General features: G+C 42.1%; 1 long non-coding RNA gene across 1 annotated transcript in view; it reads left to right on the top strand.

Moving 5' to 3' along the window:
• LOC307216213 overlaps positions 1-20,136 on the top strand; it is a 32,878-nt gene extending 12,742 nt beyond the window's left edge. Inside the window, exon 3 of the long non-coding RNA XR_013839002.1 lies at positions 20,054-20,136. This is a non-coding gene — a long non-coding RNA (uncharacterized lncRNA). The remainder of the gene's footprint in view (positions 1-20,053) is intronic.
• The last annotated feature ends 4,997 nt before the right edge of the window (positions 20,137-25,133 follow it).

Here is a 25,133-nt window from a genome sequence, read left to right as displayed (position 1 = left end):
ACGGCTACCACAAATGGGTCTTTCCTATACCCTGATCCTGACTCAGAAACAAAAACACCCTTCATTTATAAAAACCGTTGAATTTATAACCCTTAATTTATATCATTCATTTGAGCATTTTTTTAAAGGCAAGTGAACTAAAAATCGTTTTAACAATCCTCAATTCTTACCTTGGCTGTTGGTAGTTTTCATCTTGCAAAAGCGCTGCCTCGCTCTCTTCCAACAAAGCTGCTTTTCGCTTCCACAAAGTCCCCTTGCTCCTCAAGGCCCGCTCCAGGTTTCTGGAGTTCGGCGCCTTTATAGCCCCTCCTGGCTGCCAGTGGGCCGGCGCGTTTTCCTTGGAGAGAAGCGCTCCAATGGGGATGCGGCTTTTGGGGAGGAGCGAGTTTCAAGTTCACTTTTCAAGCGCTGCTTGACCAATCTAGATGGACTGGAGCGCACCCTTCCCTTGGCATCACCCCTTAGCAAAACTGGAAAATAGCCCCATAGGCTTGGAGATTAGTGTTCACAGTTGAAGGGAATTGAGAGGATGGGTTGAGGAGCGAGAGAGCCAGACAGAACTGTGGTTTATTTTAAAAAAATATTATTATGAGGCTTTAATTTTACATAGAGATGCGCCAAGACTTAGGCATGTTGAAAGGCATGTTGGGCTTTGCCCAAGAAGCCAAGACACTCTGAGCAAGTACACTCTGAAACCCCCTGCCTTTTGAGATGAAGCAGGCGCCTTCACTGCACCCTTTTTGGCGCCTGCTATAAACTTTGTTTCCTTTCCTTTACCTTTACCTGCCATGCCTTTTAATCGGTGGTTTTAGTTTAACTGTAATTGCATTTTGCATGTTTTTCACTTTGACTTTTATCGATCATGTTCATGCTTTCGTAAGCTGCTTAGAGGTTTTCGTTAAGGTTAGGCGCTGCAAAAACTTGAAGGGAAGAATGTGAGTAACACCATTGCAAATAAAGGGAAGGCAAACTGCTCTTGCCAAGAAGTCCGTAGGTCTTTCAAGCCCAAGCGGTTGATGTTAGATGCTCAGAGTATTCAGCCCCGGACAGACGTCGCAACCAAATCCTGAATCTACACAGTCTCAAGGCACTGTCGCTTGTAACTGCAAGGGGGTTGCATTCTCTTTCTTTCTTTCTTCTTCTTTTATTAATGATGCTTTCTTTCTTGTTCACTTCAACTATTTCTCTTTCTGTCTTTCTATCCCCACAACTTTCACGTGGCCATCTTCCTCTGCCTTTCAGGGACTTTCGGCATCCAAATAGCTTGCCGCTCCACCCTGCACCCGGGGCAGAATAGTTGCCTCCGATCCTCAAAGGAACTGAAAACTTTCTGCAACCTTCCAGCTCATACAATGCATGTTCCCAGTCCCTGGCAGTTTGTTAATCAAGAATGGTTCTCTGATGGTACATTCTTTGTTATTTTTGCATAAGATAATTAAAACAAGGGACCCTCCCTAGGTGTATCTCTAAACCCTAATCCTAAGTATGCTGACTCAGAATCGGCAAGGAAACTTTGTTTCGAATAAGAACTACATGTTTTACGGCTGAAAAAAAAGCTTCCGTGAAGGTTGGGGGCGTTACAGAAAGATGTGGAAACCTCAGCAAACATATCAGTACTGTCTCAGGAAAGATTATCCCAGAACAAAAGAGGGCTCACATTGGGGGTGGGAGAGACACAGTGAAATGTCTCTAATTTCTGCCATCATCATCGCTTAGAAGCCCGGTGTATTTCTGAAGAAGGCAATTGATTTAAATATGTATTCCTGTAAGGTACTTACAGTAGGGACTAGCAGAATTTCCTGGAAAACATTTACTTGAATCCTTTGGGATACAATACGTTGCGATCTATCTCAACATATTCTTCATCATAGCGGTGGAACATCTACCTAGAATATAAGGGGGTTCTTATTCGTTCCAGAATATAGAAATGTGTCCAAACTAATTTGCTGCAAAATTTTCTTATTTTGGAAGGGAGATTTAGGATGCTGTGCTAGCCTAACTTACTTGGGACTTAGGACCTACTTCTGAGTAGGCATGGTTAAGGTTGCTCTGTTAACAGCATTCCCAATATTGTGTATTTTGGTGTGCTGGTGAAAAGCTGCAAACTGTACCACATGGGTTACTGTTGTGTGATTTTTATAGAGTTAAAAGTATAATACTTATTTGTCTGCTATATAACTTCCTGTTTGTTTGTTTGCTTGATTGATTGATTTAGATTCCACCCTTCATCACAGTATCTCAGGACAGTTCACAAGACTGATAAATAGATAGATAGATAGATAGATAGATAGATAGATAGATAGATAGATAGATAAAACTTTATTCGCATTAGCGGAGTCTATAACCTGAAGCGCCTGTAACATTAAAATCTAGGGATTGCGGCACGTATTAGCTGTGAAGTAGCCTTTTATTTTTGATTCATCAACCTTGGAATCCAAGTATGTCTGTTTATGATGATATGTGAAGTGGATTCCAGACCATTTATACTTGATAGTAAATATTTCCAGACAATTTGGCCTCGGCTAGGGACATTAATCTTCCATTTTTGAGAATCGTACTTCTGTCTCACTTGACAGTCCTGTGAGGCTCCCACAATAAATGAATAAAAAGCTCACAATCAAGCTGATTTCCAAGTCACGTCATCCTCAGTATTCGTTTCGTATCTCAAAATGGGACAAAGATATGGTCTTCCCAAGAGGGTTACCAAACCGGGGACTGGGGGTGCAATGGTGCTCTTGAGGACTTCCTCTGGCTCCCCAAAAACATCTGAGACACACATCTCCCCTGCTCCCTGCCCTCTTCCTCAGCAACTGGGAAACTTTTTCGGAGAGAGGAGACCGTCGTTCACGAAAGCATAGGACACAATAAATTTGGGAGCCTTTGGCGTGTCAAAACACGGTTTGCGCTGTTAATTCAACACGTATTTTTCCGAGCAGAAACGTGACCTCCTGCTCCGTGTGTTTCGGTAGCCATGAAGTTTAACTGTTCATTCAAACAACCAGCACAGGGCTAATCTCACATGGACATTGCTGCTGTTCGTATTAGGAAGTTGCTTTGTGGTACATTGTGCTTGGAAAGTTGCCAAGTTACACTTTACGCGGTGAAACATTGTGATCTTTGAACCTTGGAGGAGAAAGGGACATCATGTATAAACGAACTAGTAATAGGTTGAAACGCAGCTATGTCTTTGATACCTCAATCCCTGCTTGCTGGTTTTCCTATCCTCGTCCTCCTACAAATAAACGCAATTCAATGTTCCGGGTTGCTATGTTCTCATGGTTCTTATTTACGGAATTTGTACTCGGAGCCCAGATCGGCAGGACACACTTTGTGTGTGTGTGGAAGGATTGTGGTGTTATTTTGTGTGTGTGTGCAGGGAGGCCCTGACGCTCCCACGAGGGAGACCAGCCTGAGAGGCGGCGACTTACGCCAAGGCACCCGAGTGAGCTTCGGGGCTGGTAGTAGGGTGTGTGCGTCTGTAGGGATTTGAACCCTGTCTGCCTCAGGCCAACACGCAGATACGCCGCCAAATATATATATTCCCTGAGGGAAGATGGCGCCGCCGCGCCCTGTGGTGGTGCCTGGGGAGCGGCTACGAGATAGCTCGGAAGGGCTTCCCTCTCGCCATTGTCTTCCCTTATTACGTTCCCGCAGCATCAGCGCCATAACCAACGTCTTGCTGGGGCAGCGGGGGGGGGGGGTTGTGTGTGTGTCGCCCTCCTCCTCCCTGGTCTCCCCACTTCCCCCCCTCCCCTCGGTCTCCTCTTCGCTCCCTCTTCACACAATGACCCCCCCGCCCCACCCCGCAGGGGGGACCCACCCAGGAGGCGAGATAAGCACATTAGCATGTCTGGCTGCCCCCTCTCGCCTTCCATGCTGCTCCTTTCATTCCTTCATCCTTCTGCTCCCCTCTGGCCCCTCCAGGCTCAGCCCGGCTGGGCTGCCCTAAATCCGCCTCTTCTTGAGAGCTGGATCTTCCTCACTTCCACTTCCCACTCCAAATCTGCCTCTACAGCAGCCTCGGGGCAAAGAGGAGGCGCCACTGGTCTCTTCCCGCCTTTCTTCCCCATTTGATCTTGATCCCCAACAATCTCCATTCTTCCCTGGGGGGGGGGACAGTTTTGGGACTCGTCTCAGGTGACCAAATGTCTTGGGCCGGCCCTGCTGACCCCCCTCCATTAGAAAGTCTGGCCAAGGGGGCTGGGACTTCAGCTCAGGCAAATGCAGCCCAGGGAGGATTTCACCCGGAAGCCTGTGCCCCCCTTTTCATCTTTGCCTCCTTTTCTGAACCTGCCCCTGGGAATTCGGCTGGTGTTTCTCTCCCTCCTCCATAAGGAAAGCCCTGAGGGCCCTGAGCACTAGCATTCCCTGGGCGGTTGCCAAATGCTGAGGGGTGAGCACTCTGCACATGCCTGGCAGTAAACCACCTACCAGCTCCTCTTAGATTTCCTTAGGTGAGAGAAAGGGTTTCTAGAGTGATAGCCTAGTAGGTGCCTCCCAGAACTCATTGGAGGAAGAGTAAATGGTGACCACCACAGCACTCTCGAAAACGAGGACACAGATATCATTCAATGGCTCTGTGCTAATTTAGGTAATATTAATCTGTATGTTTTGAAGTATGGTTGATTCCCACCCCCCTCATTTTTATTATTTTATCTGTTAGTAAACCACGTTGCAGTTTTTTGTTTTACAATCAAGTGGTGTATACATTTAATGAAATAAATAAACAAATGGCCAAAGGCAACTTAAAAACAATTACTGTAATTTAAATAGAAATATAATACTTCTCACCGTATTTAGCTGACCTGAATGCCTGCTTAGTCTGCTGTCCAAATGCTGACTGTTGGCGGGCATTTGTTTGAAAACTGCAGCTAGACAATAAAGCCCTTCAAAGAATGGTGTGTCTGCTATCTCTCTGTTCCAGCACTCTTTTGTTTAATCAAATTACCACTATACTTTTCTTCAAGAAGGCTACACTTTCTGAAAAACAACCTATTCACAATGGGCTTCAGAAACCACAAAGTTACTGTCTAACAACCTGCGGATTATCATACTCATACACATTAATTAATTAATTACAGATCGTTCCATAGAGCACCCACATTGAAGTATGATTTCTGGTAAAATAACTTAAGGTGAAAAGAATTTTTAGGCAAACTTAATGCATGGAAGAGTTATGGGTATTTAAAGAGCTTTGATGGATTTTGAAAGATTACTCTTTCAAAATATACCTTGAGCTTCTGAAGGAAATGTCAAGACACAACTCCACTTTTTCTGATACCTGCAGGCATAACACATTGCTCACAGTCAAACTGGACTTATTTGAGTAATATAATTTTAATATTTGAAACAGAAATGAAATGAAGTGGGTGTCGATCAGGGAGAGAGAGCTTTATTGGCAGTAGTATCCCAGCTATGGAACAGCCTCCTCAGGGAGTCTATCCTGGTGCCTTCTTCTCCAAATCATCTAGTGAAGACCTTTTGGTTCACCCACATGGTTTAATTCTTTATTGAAGCTTGGGTGTTTTATACTCTCTGTGATGCCATCCATATAAGTTGCAAAAGATGTTTTTGGTTCTCTTTTATCTTTGGTTGATGATGATTTTTAATTATTATAAATCAAGACAGATCCATTTAGTCAGAAATACCTCCCTCTCAATCCCTACCATTTCATTTACTTATGTACTGCTTTTGAAATGAACCTCACAAAGTGGTTTACATCAATATATCAAAACAATAAGCATCCATTTAAAATGTAATAAAACAGCAAAGGCAAACTGCAAGGGGGGAAAGTTCAATGATTTTAGGATTGTAGCTTTTTAAAGTGTAGTTTAGTGGGAGAGAAATTTTTCTCTATCCACTTTCTCCATGCAATGCAAAATTTTATAAATTTCTGTCATGCCACCTCTTATCCAAATTTTCTCTAAACCAACAAGTCCCCAGTGCTCCGACATTTCCTCATTGATCCATCCACTTGATCACTCAGCTTGCCCTTTTCTGAATCATCTGAACTGGAGATCTGTGATAACGCATCACCTGCTTGTATGCATAGGGTGGGATGGGGGGAGCAATTAATCCCTGTCCCCCTCCCCCCCCCAGTCCTAACTGCTTTCTAAATTGCTGTTTCCTTTGCATGGCAGTGGTGGGAATAAGGTGGGAAGAACGCTGGGTGTTTTGCAGTACATCACAAAGGATTGCTGACCTCAGCTCCCCGTGTTTATAAACACAATAACCGCAAAATAATCCCCCTTCCCCTCTACATTATATTGCTGAGATGAAGAATACTTGAGTTAACTCGGAACGGATTTATGTGTGGAAAGCCTATTAGCTCCCATTAATTCTGATTCTCAAAACAAGTTCCTGGGCTCATAATTCCTGTATTCTAAGTGTATGACTGCATGGTTCCTGTGACTTCCAATCCCCTTATTGGGCCAATATTTGTTCTGAGTGGGCAACTTGGATGGGTATTTACACCTCTTCGCCAGTGTCACAAATAGTTCTGAATCTCTACTCCCCTCCCCTCCTCTCCCCTCCCCTCGTTTGCTGTTTTCAAACCCAACAGCAGATGTCTATTACTGTTCTCCCAACATCAGCCCCAAGCAGTGGCAGACCTACATTTTGGGGGTCCTGAACTTGAGCTGTTCTGGGGGCCCCTTCACAACTAGCAATCAGTTCTGGGTAACCACTGTTGTTGTCTTGATGGGGTTGTTCCCTGACAGATCACCACATTAAAAAAATAAGATTTTGATTAGAATTTCTGTTCTGGGTTGTCACATGTATCAAAGTCACTGGTGTGAATAAAAATGTTTGTGCTTGTGAACTAAATTCAGGTCTGGGGCCCCTCTTGGATTTGGCGCCCAGAATCTTAAGATTCATTGGTTTCGTAGGAGATCTGCCCCTGGTTCCAACTGCTCTCTGTTTAACATAGGCAAAATGCCAGGATCTAGATACTAGAACAGCTCTAGAGAGATAGATAAATGTAATACAATAGATAAAAGGCAAGATTAAAACAACTCCCAATTGAGATTAAAAAAGAGAGCTAAGACTGGAGGATAAAACCTGCAATAAGAACAAGATGCAAAGCTGAAGCTAAATCTAAATGTCTTCACCTGATACATACAAAAACATCAAAGTGATGTCTCTGTGAGTGGAAGGTGCGGCATTCATTTCCCCACATCCATCTCTCTGAATGAGGGAAAGAGTTGAGTAGTGGTGAACAGAAGTAAGGGTGGGGTCGCCCACCGGAGATAAATGCCCAGACCGAATCCCCTGCAGAGTGAACGAACCTGAGGGAGTATTTTCATGATGGCAACCAACAAGGAAGGTAAGAGAAACTTTTTAAAGAAATGATTATTATGCCCTGAGCTTTCCATGTCGGGAGGAAGATCTGCAAGCGTCGCTTCTGTTTAAGCCGAGGGCTTCCTTCAGATTTGCCTCTGTCTTTTCCCAGGAGGAAGCCACCCCAAAGTCGGAGGAGAAAGGCGAAAAAGGACTGTTTTCAGCCCATCTCACGTCGAGCTCCTAAAAAAGTCCTTTGAAGAGAACCAGTACCCCGGATACGGGACTAGGGAGGCGCTGGCGAGGTGCATCGGAGTCAAAGAAGATCGTGTGCACGTAAGAATCGGGATGGTGGGGGCTCCCAAGACTTCGCTGAACCGCACATACTGGAACAATTTGAAACGCTCAGAATAATCCTTGCGTAGTCGAAGGCCTTAGTTCACCCTGGTGCCTCTCAGCTTATCGCGAAAGGCGCCTTGTTCAAGAGCTAACTTCCTCTTTCTTGGTTCTTTTTTTTGGGGGGGGGGCTATCGTGGGTTCTGGGTTTAAATCATTTTTAAAAAATCTTCAGAGACCCAGCTTAGAAATCTAATTTCTGCAATGGATGGGCTTAGTGCTAAAAGTACATTAAATCTGGTTTTATAGGCTGCCTTTGCAGCCTGATCCAGTTAACACTAACTCCCAAAAGGTAATGTGCAGAGGACTGCAGCCACAAGCAGCTTGCACTGGGGAGACTAAAACGAGTTAAGCTGCATTGCTTTTTCTGGCAAAAGTTGAGCAAGTACTTAGTTCTCTCCTACGGAGAAATTGGCATTTAGAAAATATATAAATATACTTCCCTGCCTAGTCCATTACCCCCAGGAAACTTGGGAGGCTGAGGCAGAAGACCCCAAACAGGGCACAACAAATGGGTAGGTCTTCTGAGTGAGCCATTTAAAATTACTATTACTAAGTTTATTGAATGTTTAAAACAATTGCCAGGCATAAAGTGTTGCCTTCCAGCACAAATGCACACAGAGATGTTAAGTCTTGTATGCAGGCATCCACTTGGCATTAACAAACGCCTGACAATTTTTTACAGATGAAGCTCACATCCACAGGTATACTTCAGTAAAGCGAGTCTTGTGGAACTATACACTTGTGCAGCTTTTAAAGGTGGCTTTTCCTGATACTGCAGAACAAAATACAGCCAAATAGCAGTATTTAGTCATTCCAACATAGAAGCTTTATATTTAACAGTAACTGGAAATTATGAACATGGGATATATGAATGTGGAGCTGAAGAGAGTGGAAAAATGCTGCAGAGAACTAAAGAGAAAACCCAGAGGAATAAGCATAATTTATTAAATGTAATTCTCTCTGTTGGATCAAAAAGACATATTCATGGTAACAATGTCTTCTATATTGGTTCTCTCCTTTCTTCTGTTCAGATCTGGTTTCAGAACAGAAGGGCCAGAACACCAAAGACGATAGGTTCCAGGATAAGGATCGGGAACCATGCTGCAGCTCCTTATAGCCACAGCGAGAGAACCCGTCCAAGAACCAGCCTGGACAGCAGCCCAAGAAGCAGTCCAGGAAGCAGCCAAAATATTCACTGGCAACAATCTTACCAGCCACAGAACTTTCAATACGCTGAAAGCTATGGAGGAGCAGGGTTGTGGCAGCCACCTCTCAACAACACGCAACCGGGAGAGTGTGCCCCGCAACAGCAGAGCTCCCTGGAATTGAACCCTGCTTATTACCAGGAAGCTGCTTTTTGTGGAACTGGGCTTTATGAGACTTCCCAGGCGAGCAACTGCCCAGTTCCATATTACGGTGCGGAGATGGTGAGGCAGCCTCCACCATCAGCTGGGAACTTCTTCATGGCATCAAGCACTTACACTCCCTGGTCTGCAACGGGGAATTATTCAGCTACAAGTCCTGGACAAATGCAGAATGTTGATGGAAGTGCTTCGGACTCTCAGTTTTTCTCTTTAAATCAGGTTCCAGATTAGCATCCCAAATCCTTCCTTGCTATCCTGTACATATTTTCCAAGCCCCCTCTTGTAATGCCTTTTAATGTATGACTTGGATGTTTTGAATAAAGTTTGTTCCTTTAATAGCTTGTCTGGAGTCTTCTTTTAACTTTCCATTTACTGAAACATTCACTTTCCTGTGTGCAAGCTTAATTTTCCCATAGAAAAAAGTCAGTTGTGCGGTACATGTGGTTCTAGAGATAAAAGGTCAGGTCTACTAATGGCGGAATATTCCTGAGACACATATTAATAAGTTAGGTTTTCATTAATGAGTCTTCCATTTTTTAAAAAACAGAAGTTTGGGATGGGGATATAAGCTTTAATTGATTTTCCTACCATGAGTGTGTTAAGTTGCTCTCCAAAGCTTTAAAGACATATAGGTTTAATTTATAAATGCCCATGTTGCAGGCTAAGGCACATACATCTATCAAAAACTTTGTGGGGGGATATTTTGAACACTTTATTTCATTTTCTTGCTCTTAACCCCCCCCCCCCCGTTTTGTGCTCTACTGCCTTCAATGAAGCTTTATAGGTACCACTGTATATGCCTGAGGGAAGGTAGCCGTGTCCTGTGGCGGCGCCTGGGGACTCCTTGGTCTCCCCGCACCTCTCCCTCCCCCGCCCCCCCGTCTCCTCTTTGCTCCCTGTTAACACAATGACCCCTCCACCCCACCCTTTCATTTCTTCATCCTTCTGCTCTCCTGTGGTCCCTCCAGGCTCAGCGTGGGGGGGGGGGGGGTGGCTGGCTGGCTGGGCTGGGCTGCCCTAAATCCGCCTCTGCTTGGGAGCTGGATCTTTCTCACTTCCACTTCTTCTCCACTCCAAATCTGCCTCCACAGCAGCCTCGGGGCAAAGAGGAGGCGCCACTGGTCTCTTCCCGCCTTTCTTCGCCATCTTGATCCCCCAACAATCTCCATTCTTCCCTGGGGGGCACAGTTTTGGGACTCGTCTCAGGGGACCAAATGTCTTGGGCTGGCCCCCCCCCCCAGGAGTAAGTCTGCCCAAGGGGGCTGGGACGTCAGCTCAGGCAAATGCAACCCAGGGAGGGTTTCACCCGGAAGCCTGTGCCCCCCTTTTCATCTTTGCCTCCTTTTCTGAACCTGCCCCTGGGAATTCGGCTGGTGTTTCTCTCCCTCCTCCATAAGGAAAGCCCTGAGGGCCCTGAGCACTAGCATTCCCTGGGCGGTTGCCAAATGCTGAGGGGTGAGCACTCTGCACATGCCTGGCAGTAAACCACCTACCAGCTCCTCTTAGATTTCTTTAGGTGAGAGAAAGGGTTTCTAGAGTGATAGCCCAGTAGGTGCCTCCAGAACTCATTGGAGGAAGAGTAAATGGTGACCACCACAGCACTCTCGAAAATGAGGACACAGATATCATTCAATGGCTCTGTGCTAATTTAAGGTAATATTAATTTGTGTGTTTGGAAGTATGGTTGATTCCCCCCACACCTCAATTTTAATATTTTATCTGTTAGTAAACCACTTTGCAGGTGTGTGTGTTTTTTTTTACAATCACGTGGTGTATACATTTAATGAAATAAATAAACAAATGGGCAAAAGCAACTTTAAAAAAATTACTCTAATTCAAACAGAAATATAATACATCTCACCGTATTTAGGTGACGTGAATGCCTGCCTAGGCTGCTGTCCAAATGCTGACTGTTGGCGGGCATTTGTTTGAAAACTGCAGCTAGACTATAAAGCCCTTCCAAGAATGCTGTGTCTGCTATGTCTCTGTTCCAGCACTCTTTTGTTTAATCAAATTTCCACTATACTTTTCTTCAAGAAGGCTACACTTTCTGAAAAACAACCAATTCACAATGGGCTTCAGAAACCACAAAGTTACTGTCTAACAACCTGCAGATAAACACACTCGCACATGTTAATTAATTAATTACAGATCGTTCCAAAGAGTACCCACATTGAAGTATGATTTCTGGTAAAATAACTTAAGGTGAAAAGAATTTTTAGGCAAACTTAATGCATGGAAGAGTTATGGGTATTTAAAGAGCTTTGATGGTTATTTAAAGATTGCTCTTTCAAAATATACGTTGAGCTTCTGAAGGAAATGTCAAGACACAACTCCACTTTTTCTGATACCTGCAGGCATAACACATTGCTCACAGTCAAACTGGACTTATTTGAGTAATATAATTTTAATATTTGAAACGGAAATGAAATGAAGTGGGTGTCGATCAGGGAGAGAGAGCTTTATTGGCAGTAGTATCCCAGCTATGGAACAGCCTCCTCAGGGAGTCTATCCTGGTGCCTTCTTCTCCAAATCATCTAGTGAAGACCTTTTGGTTCACCCACATGGTTTAATTCTTTATTGAAGCTTGGGTGTTTTATGCTCTCTATGGTGCCATACACATAAGTTGCAAAATAAGTTTTTTGTTCTCTTTTATCTTTGGTTGATCGTGATTTTTAATTATTATAAATCAAGACAGATCCATTTAGTCAGAAATACCTCCCTCTCAATCCCCATTTACTTATGTAGTGCTTTTGAAATGAACTTCACAAAGTGGTTTACATCAATATATCAAAACAATAAGCATCCAATAAAAATGTAATAAAACAGCAAAGGCAAACTGCAAGGGGGAAAAGTTCAATGATTTTAGGATTGTAGCTTTTAAAAGTGTAGTTTACTGGGAGGTTGGATCTTACTATTTTCTGTTAAATGTGAACCTCTATTCACCCAGACCAAATGATGCTGCCACCCTGACCAGTTAATAGTTAAACTCTTGAGTATTGCTTCATCAATGTGAAACTATTGACAGAGAACTTTGATCACCATTTTAACATCTATGATGTCATGAATAGTTCTATCTGAATTGAAATTTACATGGATTTGCTATCTAAATAGTGTGTGAAGCAATCCTAAGAGAATGATAACTTGGGAAACTGCTCTGCTTGGCTGTCCTACAATTTACAGTGAGGGCAGGCAGATCTCTGAAGCACCAGGTGTGTATCCGTTCTCCTCAAACTACTTGCCAGCTCAAACACTGCACAGAATTTTCCCCACCGATTGATCTACATTGGATTATTCCTGTCTGATTTTGGGATGCAGGAAGAGCTGCTGATTTGTTCTATTTGTCTAGTTTTAGGAGGGTTTTAAAAACAATTAATTAATTAAAAATATTTAAGGACAAACGAGAGAGAGAGAGAGAGAGAGAGACATTGCACATACTTTTGTAAACCAAGAAAATCTTTAGTAAAGATACATTAAAAAGAAACATTGAAAGACCACTTGATTGTAATAGAATCTCTGTAAACAAAACATTAAAATTACCAATGACTGACAGTTAAAAACAAGTATTTTAAAAATTTGGAATATAATTTAAATCAGCAGTAAGCTAAAAAGATATGAAAACACATTCCATTTCTACATGCCTAGATAGGCTAGCCTAAGTAAAAACACATTTAGCAGGTGCCGAATATAGTACTTTTTGTTGCTATTTTTTTTTCCAGTGCTTGCCAGTTTTTGTAGGTCAATGCCAATAAAGATTTGAATAAAGGTAACTATTTTGAGAATCATTTCTGAAAATGGCCTCTCTTCATAGATGTATTTTTTTAAAAAACCAACAACAACAAATAGCTTGTCTCTACTTCAGTTTCATACTTTCCAAATTTCTCAGTTAAAAGAGGGTTTCCTATTCAGTAAGACAATAGTTACTTTAGTGTGAGTGAATATATATGTACAAGTAAACACACACACCCACACAGAGATTTATTCATGTCCTGTTAACATAGCATGGAAACATTCCTTTCATTCATGTTGTCTTTTGTTTCATTCATGTTGCCTTATCTAGCTATGAACTCAAGAGATGGCCCTAGACAAGTTCTGTCTCTCAACCCTAGCCCCTTGGAATGTATACCAGTTAATGATAAGGTTGGGCTTGATTGTGTCCATAAAGAAGATAATTATTTAGAGAGACAGAGTCATCTCAGGCTGATTTGGAGTTGATGGTCCAACTTCCTTGGCCTGAGCACAAATTATCTATTCAGTTAACTGTGAGAAAATTCCTCATCTGAAAATTAAGATTACAGGATTTCTTTGTATTACAGCCTTATTCCTGGCATGATGAACCATAATTGATCCTGAGATTGATCACTGCCATTGTGTGAGTATGTTTTAACATGCAGCCTGAAAAGAAGAGGAGTTCTGAAGCATGTGGACTACCCCTACTCATTGGCAGAGTTTGCTTGGAAATGTTTTGCTTTGCTGATGGCAGTAAGCCCTTGTGACTTCCAGCAACCTGCCTAGCATATCAGTTTGTATAGAATGCGAAACCATGGCTTACTAAACTATGGTTTATTAAACCATGGTTTAGCTGCATTGTGTGTGAACCCAGCCCATAACTATGGTTTATTTACTATGGTTAAATGTTCTAGCTAGTTTAGAAATCTTAGCTAATGTTAACCATAGCTTAGTGTTACATGTGAACCTGGATACCCTCCTTAGCTATGGTTAAAGTGCCATCATCCAAAAGTTGCAATGACGTCAATGAGCCAGAGCCAGAGACAGAGCCGCACACGGAAACGCCATTTACCTTCCCGCTGGTAAGCGGTCCCTATTTATCTACTTGCACCCGGAGGTGCTTTCGAACTGCTAGGTTGGCAGGCGCTGGGACCGAGCAGCGGGAGCGCACCCCGCCGCAGGGATTCGAACCGCCGACCTTTCAATCGGCAAGCCCTAGGCGCTGAGGCTTTAACCCACAGTGCCACCTGCGTCCCCTCCTTAGCTATGGTTAAAGTGCCATCATCCAAAAGTTGCAATGCTGTCAATGAAGTGCTGCAAAAAGATCAAACTGCTCTCAAGATACATCTGCTCTCACTGTGCTTTTAATGTTTCTATGATGCATTGAATCAAGATTTAACTGATTATCTGCCTGATGCCACAGTTGTAACCATGGTTTATTAACGATGGTTAATGTTAATAAGGGGTTAGTGTTACGTACAACCAGGCCAATGACATGTTCTAAGATCTGATCAGTAGCTTCAGCAAGAATTTATAAAGTAGGTTGTGAAGGTTTTCCTTCTGGTGGTGTTTTTTAATTTCTAATGGTAAGATGCCTAAAAGAAAGATCTCTGGGGTTTTTTTTAAAGGTGAGTTTGAATAGTTTCTTAAATTCATTATAGATGTTATCCCAGAATTCCCCAATGACCACATATGGTAAAATAACCCCACATCTGTTTTACATCTCCAACAAATCGGTGATCCTCCTTTATACATTTTTGCTAGTTTCAAGGGGGTATGATGCCATCTATATAGCATCTTGGGACACGGGTGGCACTGTGGGTTAAACCACAGAGCCTAGGACTTGCCGATCAGAAGGTCGGCGGTTTGAATCCCCACGATGGGGTGAGCTCCCGTTGCTCAGTCCGTGCTCCTGCCAACCTAGCAGTTCGAAAGCACGTCAAAGTGCAAGTAGATAAACAGGTACCGCTCTGGTGGGAAGGTAAACAGCGTTTCCATGCGCTACTCTGGTTCACCAGAAGCGGCTTAGTCATGCTGGCCACATGACCCGAAAGCTGTATGCCGGCTCCCTCGGCCAATAAAGCGAGATGAGCACCGCAACCCCAGAGTTGGTCACAACTGGACCTAATGGTCAGGGGTCCCTTTACCCTTTACTTTATATAGCATCTTCATGGCGTTTTCCCTAGAGGAACCACATTCTAACATGCAGCACATTGTGAAGACTGGGCCTGATTTCTGAGTTCACATAATGTGTATAGATATCCATTCCACTGTACATTCTATTACCATTGCCACTGCCATTTCTAGAGTGCTGAGAGACTAGAGTGCTCCAGTTTTCTCAGGGACAACATTTTGTGTTCTTCACAATACTAACAAAGCCTTTTGACTCTTGGCAGTTTTTTGTTTTTGTTTTTTCATTAGAATGCCTTTGCTTTATTTTAATTCATGACATTTGACAATTTTGTGCAAAACAAACCAGACATTTTAACACACAAGGCATTTGCGATCAGTTCCTGACAGTACGGAGTAATCAGTATTTAAGCAATCTTTATTATTATCCCTTAACAACACAGTTGTGGCAGTTTGACTCCTCCCACCAATGGGAACAAAGGCTTGCTAGACAGCTGATATCAATCTAGACTCAATGTCTGGAGATCAGTGATAAGGCATCACATGTTTGCAGCTGAGGGGGTGGGTGGAGTCAGAAAGAGCTTGAAAGGGGATTTTTAACCCTTTCTGCTTTGTTTCCCCCCCACCAATCTGAATGGCTTCCCAAGCTTCTATATTCTTCACATGGCAGGGATGGCCAGAAGGTAGATGAGCTCTAGGTGATTTTAAGTAGATCAGAAAGGATTTCTGACTCCCCCATGTTTATCAATAACAGCAACAAAGTAATCCCCCTCCCCTAAATTCAGAATTGTAGGTTCTATACAGTAAAAAAATAAAATAAAATAAAACGGGAAGGGGGGAAACCAATTTGCTGCATGGTGCCTGCAACCTCCACCCTTCCTGTTGGGTAAATACTAGCTCTGAGGGGGCAACTTGGGTGAAATGGCATGGTGTTTTAAACCCATTCCTTAGCACCGCAAACAGATCTGAATCCGTAAATACCACCTGCCCTCCCCCAATGTTGTGTTTGCCATTTCTAAAATTAACAAGAAATGAGTTTATTACAGATAAACTTACAAAATTAGGTCTGGCTTGGTTCCAAGTCACTCTCTGTGTAACACAGACAAACAATTTTTAGTGTAGGAAGTAGATTTCACATAGTGCATGGAGTAAATGTATGGAGGTGTGGGCTTTGGAATTTGCATCAGGATGATAGATTTGAATGACTCCCAATACATGGATTGAGTTCCCAGGCCATTAGTTGTTTATCTCTACTCAGTAAAGAAGTAAGGAGTTTTGTTTTGTTTTGTTTTGTTTTGTTTTTAAAAGAAGCATGGTAAGAATCAGAATGTATTACATTCTTTTTTTATTCATTTTTGCTTTTAACAATTATCATCTCACTTAAATCGTAGTCATTCTACACACAGGATTCTCTGAATCCCAAGACTTCCCTCCACCTTTCCATGGTTTCCCAAGATCTTCTTTTCCAACTGCAGCATATAATATTCTCCATATTTTCTTAAAACTCAGCTTTTAGCATAGTTCCCACTACATTGCAAGAGCTGTTTGGAATCCTGCCAGTGTTTTTAATTGTTTGCAGTGTTCTTTTAAGTAACTTATAAGGTTTCCCCATTCTTTATTAAATTTATTGTCCCCTTGATCTCTGATTTTCCCAGTCATTTTTGCCATTTCGGCATAGTCCATCATCTTTATCAGCCATTCTTCTTTTGTAGGTACTTTGTCCTCTTTCCATCTTTGGGCAAATGGCAGTTGTTGTAGCATACATAAATTGTCTATTCTGATCCTTAGGTATTTCTGGATCTAAAATTCTTGGTAAGAAAGCTTCAGGTTTTTTAAACATCTTTTCCAACTCATTATAAATCATTTCCCAATATCCTTTTGTCTTCTTGCACATCCATCGTGTGTGGTCAAATGTGCCTTCTTTCTCTTTACACTTCCAACATATATCTGTAGCTGTTCTATACATTTTTGCTAACTTGGTAGGAGTTCAGTACCAGCGATACATCACTTTCATATAATTCTCTTTCAACATACAGCATGTTGTAAATTTTAAATCTTCCCTCCATAATTTTTCCCATGATGCCAATTGTATATTATGTCTAATATCCCTTGCCCGTAAATCTACCACATTCTGATTCTTGCAGTGCATTTTAAAAGAATCTCCTTTTGCAATACGTATGATCAACAATCCCATTTCTGCATTGATTGTGAAGACCTTCACTGCTGCAAGAATTTGACTATGCACTTTGGAAAGTATGATGGTTGCATTGAAAATGAGTGCCTTTTGTCTTGCCAGCCACAGAATTTTAACAAGGCCAGCAAGTTGCTAACCAATCAGAGAATCAGGAAGCCATCTTAAAATGCCTACAAAATAGAAAAGGTTTTGTCAAGTGTCTGAAGTTCAAAAGGCAGGAGAGCTGTCTAAACTCAATCAGGACTGGCCCCATAATATTGAATGCATAGAATCTGTAAATTACAAGCTGTTCATCTGAACCATGGGGGACCACCACCAATGTCTTCCCTGAAAACCTCAGTCATCAAACTGTGATATAAGGGATCAGATGGGCTGCATCCTCCAGAAACTCCTGTAACAGCTCCTTCTCCACTCTCTTCACCATGTTGCCCTAGAAGGGGATATTTGCAAGCAGATGGTGGTTGTCGTAAAGCACAACAAAAGGTGCAAGAGGAGGTTGCAACGGGCACAACGACACTTTTTCCTTTCATGCCTTTGGGCCTGCTCTCACTTAGATAAATTGCCCCCACCTCACTGAACAACCCTTTACCCGAAGGTTTATTTCCCTTTTCCCTTAAAAATTCTAGCCCCAGAGTATCCTGTGGAGGACCTTTGTGAAGGGGTAACTAGTAAGTTGGAGTCTCAGACAGGTTTTCTTTAAATAAACAATAAAGATTTATTTAAGGCAAGATAGTATATAACAGAAATGGATTCAACTTAGGTTAGTTCAGAAATAAAGTGCGATTTCACTTTAAATTTGTCCTCAGTTGTTTTTGCATTATTGGTTTGGTTCCTTGATACTTTCTTTCAGTTATCCACCCGCTTTAGCAATCCTGCTCCTGAGGTACTTTAAGGTACTTTAAGTAATGGACCACAGGGTCTTTTCCTTAGAAGAATCTATCTCTGCCCTCCGGACTAGATTTGAGTCCCAAGTAGGCTGTTCCTTTCCAGCTCCTATTTCTCCTGGCTCAACCTCTGCCTCCCAGTAAAATTCTGGTCTATTCCTCCTACAGGACACCACACTCTGTCCTTCACAATACGCTCAGAGTGGAAGTTGTTTTTTCCAGAGCCAACTCTTTCTCCCATTCACTCTTTATACCTCAGCCTGTCTCCTAACTGTCTCCCTAGCTATCTCCCTCCCTCTCCAACCACAATTCAAACCCACTTCAACCAACCCTCTCATCAAACTAACTGTCTCTCCAAAGCCTCTCCTTTTAAACTCTCCCTCCTGGAACCTCGGCCAGTCAGAGGCTGCCATTCATTAACAATCTGCAGGCAGGAAAAAAGAAAGAAAGAAACACTTGTTGATCCTGTTGATCCAACCTGTTCAGAGGAGCGGATTGATCACATCAGGTCAATTACCTACTTAGTTCAATCTGTTATAAAACAAGAGTGACTACAAAACTGAAAGCCTCTCTTCTATCTGAGATGCATTGGTGACACTTTCCTATCACAGGCCTTGGGTGACAGCCCATTAACCTAAAAACACCTCTTCATGAGTAACAGGCTATATAACAGGATTGTGGACAAGAGGGAACAGACGCTGTGGCAGAGCCAGGTACCAACTTTGTTCCCGTATCTAGTTTAACATAATTATTACAGGAGCTAAGAATGTCAATACAACCTGAGGGGCTAATTCACCTGCTCATCTTCCAAAGTAATATATGCCATCATTTGCCAAGAATGACCTTCTAGCTGGTTTATGCAAAAGAATGAATGAGCACAAATCTGAAATGGCAGTATAGAAAAGCCAAAGAGGGAACATTTCAGCTTCTCAGGATGCTCTGTCACTGACCTTAAGGTGTTCATTATTGAATGAAGTGACCTCAAACCATGAGACCATTGTATTACAATGCACCAGTGCTATTATTTGCAGATGGAATCAGTACAATAGGTGCTGGGTTTATGTTTTTTTAAACCACAGTGGATGTGCTAAAAACTGGCTTACCAGTGCAAGGATGTCTGTGTTATCAACTACTGTCTTTGGTGCATCATTGCAGTTTAAAAGGTCATTATCCTCAACTGTATAATTCAGCATTTAGTTTCCCTCTGATCTCTTTTTCCAAGCTCCCCACCAATTGTGTCCCTGCAACTCAGGATAACCCTTTATGCATCCAATGAAGTGAATTATATTGTGTTTGTCATAATAAATTTGTTAATCTTTCAGGTGCTACAAGACTCTTCTGTTGGTTTTGCAGGATTGAAAAGATTCCCCCTGCACCAATTTTACAATGATTGCTTACAGATTGAAATGGTGATCTGAAAAAGCCATTGTGAAATGGGTACTAACTTTTGTGCTAGATTCTACTGCCTCAAATGAATGGCATCTCAGCCCGTGGTCTTTATCTTGCAGGTCATGATTACAACATCTTTTTGTGCTTAAATAAGAAAGAAACTCTGATCTCCCGCACCCCCTGCTTTGTGAAACACCTTGTCTGGTGAAGAGTTCTGGAGAGCTTGCCATACTTGTTTGGCATTCCTGTTGGTTTCAATAAACACATTACCCTACTGTGGATTGTGGAGTTGTTGTTGTTGTTGTTTTCTAATGGGTCAGCATGCCTACTTTTGCTTTTAATTGAGCTTATTTACAATGGATAGAGTACTCTTCATCTCCAAGAGAGAAAGCAGCTTTTTTTTTTTAAGGGATGAGAGACATACAGAATCATTATAGACTGAGTGCATCTTCTGAAGGCAAGGATATGGTGTGTTTGTTTTTTAATTGCATGCATTAAATGCTTGTTTTTATTTCTTTAACTGCAAATGATTCTGGAAGAAGATCTGGTCAGTTGGCAGCTAAAGAACTACTTGTAGCTATTTTATTCATAGATCTCTTGTATCACATCTAATTTGTGCATATGTGACCACCTTTCTGTATATGAGGTCTGTTTAGGAGAATGCCAGGTTTTCCAAGAAATGCCAGGTTTTCCAAGAAATGCCAGGTTTTCCAAGCATTCTGCTCCACACAGTAGCCAACCATATCACTATGCAATACCAAAAGCAGGACACAGGTCAGGTGAGAACACTTTTGCCTTGTTCTTTCCCAGCAATTGATATGCCTCTGATAGCATATATTCATAATGATTAGTAGCCACTGATAGTCTTAGCATTCATGAATTTGCCTAATCTCTTGAGAAAGCCATCTAGGTTGGCAGCCATAATCACATCTTGAGTAATTCCAGGGCTGTGCTTACACACACACACACACACACACACACACACACACACACTAAGATGTGGACCCAGATCAGCCCTATCCCAACCTAGGTCACACCCAACCCAGATCTGGTCCTATATCAGGGTAGGACTAAAGGGGCAGGGCAGGGTAGGACAAATCCACTAGATTCAATTTTATCTGCCAAATCTAGCACCCAGCCCCATTAAATTCCATAGTGCAGTGTTGAGAAATATAGTGAACTGGGCAGGTGAGGTTTTATGATATGGATTTGTCATATATTCCAAGCCCAAAGCCTATATCTCAGTGAATGGAGTAAATTCAGACTCATGCAGATTATGTAGAGGTACTCAACAAAGATGTCCTCTATCCCCACTGCTGTTCGCACTTTCCACTGACCCATTATCCGAACCATTTAGATCTGAATATATAATCAAATGAACAGGGAACATAATGATATGCCAATAATGTCACATTATTTGTGAAAAGCCCTGAACAAACCATTTGGAGAGGTCTTAGGCTTTGATAGCTTTATACTCTTAGGCTCAGTTGTTTCAGGGTTTTTGCTGGGCGGCGGGCGGGGAGCATGTTGCAGCTGTTGTTGATTTGGTTGTGTATTAGTAAGTTCAGTGGGACTACTTCTAAATTAGTTGTCCTAAGAGGGTCCAATTAAGAATCTAAAATTAATTGACTTATTTTATTATGACTAAACTTGGTTAAATCAAGGCTGAACGGCACAGAAGGCAAACTGTATTGGGTACAATCTAGTTCACAGGCAACTTCATTGAAGCTTCACTGAAGGCAGTAGAGCACAAACCTTGGGAAGGGGGAAGAAGGGCAAGAAAATGAAATAAAGTGTTCCCAATATCCCCCCACAAAGTTTTTAATAGATATAAATGCCCATGTTGCAGGTTAAGGCACATACAAGTTAAACTTATATGTCTTTAAAGCTTTGGAGAGCAACTTAACACACTCATGGTAGAAAAATCAATTAAACTTTATATCCCCATCTCAAACTTCTGTTTTTTAAAAAATGGAAGACTCATGAATGGAAACCAAATTTATTAACACAGAAAAGTGTTACCAAATCTACTTATTGAAGTATGATTTCTGGTAAAATAACTTAAGGTGAAAAGAATTTTTAGGCAAACTTAATGCATGGAAGAGTTATGGGTATTTAAAGAGCTTTGATGGATATTGACAGATTACTCTTTCAAAATATACGTTGAGCTTCTTTTTCTGATACCTGCAGGCATAACACATTGCTCACAGTCAAACTGGACTTATTTGAGTAATATAATTTTAATATTTGAAACGGAAATGAAATGAAGTGGGTGTCGATCAGGGAGAGAGAGCTTTATTGGCAGTAGTATCCCAGCTATGGAACAGCCTCCTCAGGGAGTCTATCCTGGTGCCTTCTTCTCCAAATCATCTAGTGAAGACCTTTTGGTTCACCCACATGGTTTAATTCTTTATTGAAGCTTGGGTGTTTTATGCTCTCTGTGATGCCATCCATATAAGTTGCAAAAGATGTTTTTGGTTCTCTTTTATCTTTGGTTGATGATGATTTTTAATTATTATAAATCAAGACAGATCCATCTAGTCAGAAATACCTCCCTCTCAATCCCTACCATTTCATTTACTTATGTACTGCTTTTGAAATGAACCTCACAAAGTGGTTTACATCAATATATCAAAACAATAAGCATCCAATAAAAATGTAATAAAACAGCAAAGGCAAACTGCAAGGGGGGAAAGTTCAATGATTTTAGGATTGTAGCTTTTTAAAGTGTAGTTTAGTGGGAGAGAAATTTTTCTCTATCCACTTTCTCCATGCAATGCAAAATTTTATAAATTTCTGTCATGCCACCTCTTATCCAAATTTTCTCTAAACCAACAAGTCCCCAGTGCTCCGACATTTCCTCATTGATCCATCCGCTTGATCACTCAGCTTGCCCTTTTCTGAATCATCTGAACTGGAGATCTGTGATAACGCATCACCTGCTTGTATGCATAGGGTGGGATGGGGGGAGCAATTAATCCCTGTCCCCCTCCCCCCCCAGTCCTAACTGCTTTCTAAATTGCTGTTTCCTTTGCATGGCAGTGGTGGGAATAAGGTGGGAAGAACGCTGGGTGTTTTGCAGTAGATCACAAAGGATTGCTGATTCACCTCCCCGTGTTTATAAACACAATAACCGCAAAATAATCCCCCTTCCCCTCTACATTATATTGCTGAGATGAAGAATACTTGAGTTAACTCGGAACGGATTTATGTGTGGAAAGCCTATTAGCTCCCATTAATTCTGATTCTCAAAACAAGTTCCTGGGCTCATAATTCCTGTATTCTAAGTGTATGACTGCATGGTTCCTGTGACTTCCAATCCCCTTATTGGGCCAATATTAGTTCTGAGTGGGCAACTTGGATGGGTATTTACACCTCTTCGCCAGTGTCACAAATAGTTCTGAATCTCTACTCCCCTCCCCTCCCCTCCCCTCGTTTGCTGTTTTCAAACCCAACAGCAGATGTCTATTACTGTTCTCCCAACATCAGCCCCAAGCAGTGACAGACCTACATTTTGGGGGTCCTGAACTTGATCTGTTCTGGGGGCCCCTTCACAACTAGCAATCAGTTCTGGGTAACCACTGTTGTTGTCTTGATGGGGTTGTTCCCTGACAGATCACCACATTAAAAAAATAAGATTTTGATTAGAATTTCTGTTCTGGGTTGTCACATGTATCAACGTCACTGGTGTGAATAAAAATGTTTATGCTTGTGAACTAAATTCAGGTCTGGGGCCCCTCTTGGATTTGGCGCCCAGAATCTTAAGATTCATTGGTTTCGTAGGAGATCTGCCCCTGACTGCAACTGCTCTCTGTTTAACATAGGCAAAATGCCAGGATCTAGATACTAGAACAGCTCTAGAGAGATAGATAAATGTAATACAATAGATAAAAGGCAAGATTAAAACAACTCCCAATTGAGATAAAAAAAGAGAGCTAAGACTGGAGGATAAAACCTGCAATAAGAACAAGATGCAAAGCTGAAGCTAAATCTAAATGTCTTCACCTGATACATACAAAAACATCAAAGTGATGTCTCTGTGAGTGGAAGGTGCGGCATTTATTTCCCCACATCCGTCTCTCTGAATGAGGGAAAGAGTTGAGTGGTGGTGAACAGAGGGCATCATTACGCAGGAGAGACTGCTAAATAAGAGGGAGTCACTTTTTTCCAGTTGTTTTGCTAAACTGAGTCAATCCCCTCCCTCCCTCCCTCCCTGGCCACCCCTTTGGCAGTTGACTTTTCGGCCGCCAGTAATAACCAATTGACTTTGACCGACTTTAGTCTGTGATTTCGTCCTTAGCCCTTGGTTTTAAGCAGTGGTTTCAACTTTAAACTGCTGTTGATTCCAAGAAACGGCAGACTAGCTGACGTCGTTTATTGCCTGCTACACATTTCCTTTGCCAAGCCAGTGCAAGTAACTACCCCAGAACTGAATAAAGTGGGGTGTTCCACACCTGCATCGTACATAAATCACACTTGCGGTCCAACCAAAAAACACGCGCCCCCCTTTACAAGGTAGCACACACTTCGTATCTGAAACGGAATGCAATCCCAATGCAATCCCTTCTCCGTGGGTTTGAGGGGCTGACACAACAGCCCTGCAATGCAAGTCTGTCGCAGCTCAGAGGTTGGGGGTGAGGTTGCTCTCGGTTTCCTGCCCAAAATCCCTAATAGAAAACACCCCTCGAGTTACAGCAAAGGTCAGCCTATTGAAACCGCCCCCTTAGGCGTCCTCCCAGTGTTACTTCAACGCTTCAACACGTATTTCCGAACAGACACCTGACCTCCTGGTCCGTGTGTTTCAGTAGCCATGAAGTTTAAATGTTCATTAAAACAACCATCAGCACAGCGCTAATCTCAAATTGGCATTGCTACTGTTCATATTAGGAAGTTACTTTGTGGTAATTCTGCTTTGAAATTTGTCAAATTATAATTTATGCCGTGAAACATTGTGATCTTTGAATCTTGGAGGAGAAAGGGACACCTAAAAGCAATCCTAAAAGTAATCATAGGAGGTTTGTTGGTTTGTTTTTTCAACTATTCTTCTGCCCGCTGATCTCGGGGTTGTCAGGAACATTATTCAGCAGCCACCAAATACCTGAACAAACAGGAATATTTTCAAATTCCTAAGGAAACGCAATAATGATGAAGACGGGGCAGCTCACTAGAGAGAGCATTCCGCAACCGGGGAACCTCTTTAAATGGGCTGAGCGTCCAGATTGAATTAAAGCAAATTAAACCAACTACAACGGCACTGTCGTCTAATTTATTGATTTGGGTTTATAAAAGATTAACATATGAGTCCTAACTTGCAGGTACCAGCTTGGAAAAGGCATTCTTAGTGCAAGGAATTCCTCTTCTAAGATGGCGGGTGCCCTTGCATATCCAATGCACCGTTTTTAAAAGAACGTAAGCTGTTTCCTAAGTCTTCAAAACTAGCGAAAAATGAGTGCAAATTTAATCATATGTTAATAAAATATAGATTGCTTACATAGCTTAGATTTCTTTCTTCGGTTGCCACTGCTCTTATGTATACCGTCTTATTCGCATTTGATGCGATTCCTGGCCGTTGCCACTGCCTCCATCCAAGGCGATGTACAAATCTATTTAGACGAGGCAGGATGCTATGAGAGGTATTGGAATTAAGTTGTTCCAAGCTTCTGTGTCGATATGAAATAATTTATACTTGGTTCTTTTTAGAACAACAACAAAATCTTTTTAAAAAGGAGAGTACCCGTTTAAGATACGAAGTGTGTGCTAATGTGT

The sequence above is a fragment of the Podarcis cretensis genome (genome assembly GCF_951804945.1).
Source record: "Podarcis cretensis genome assembly, chromosome: 5".
NCBI classification, from domain to species: domain Eukaryota; kingdom Metazoa; phylum Chordata; class Lepidosauria; order Squamata; family Lacertidae; genus Podarcis; species Podarcis cretensis.
Note: the sequence above shows the minus strand (reverse complement) of the source record. Positions and strands in the feature narration are given on the sequence as shown.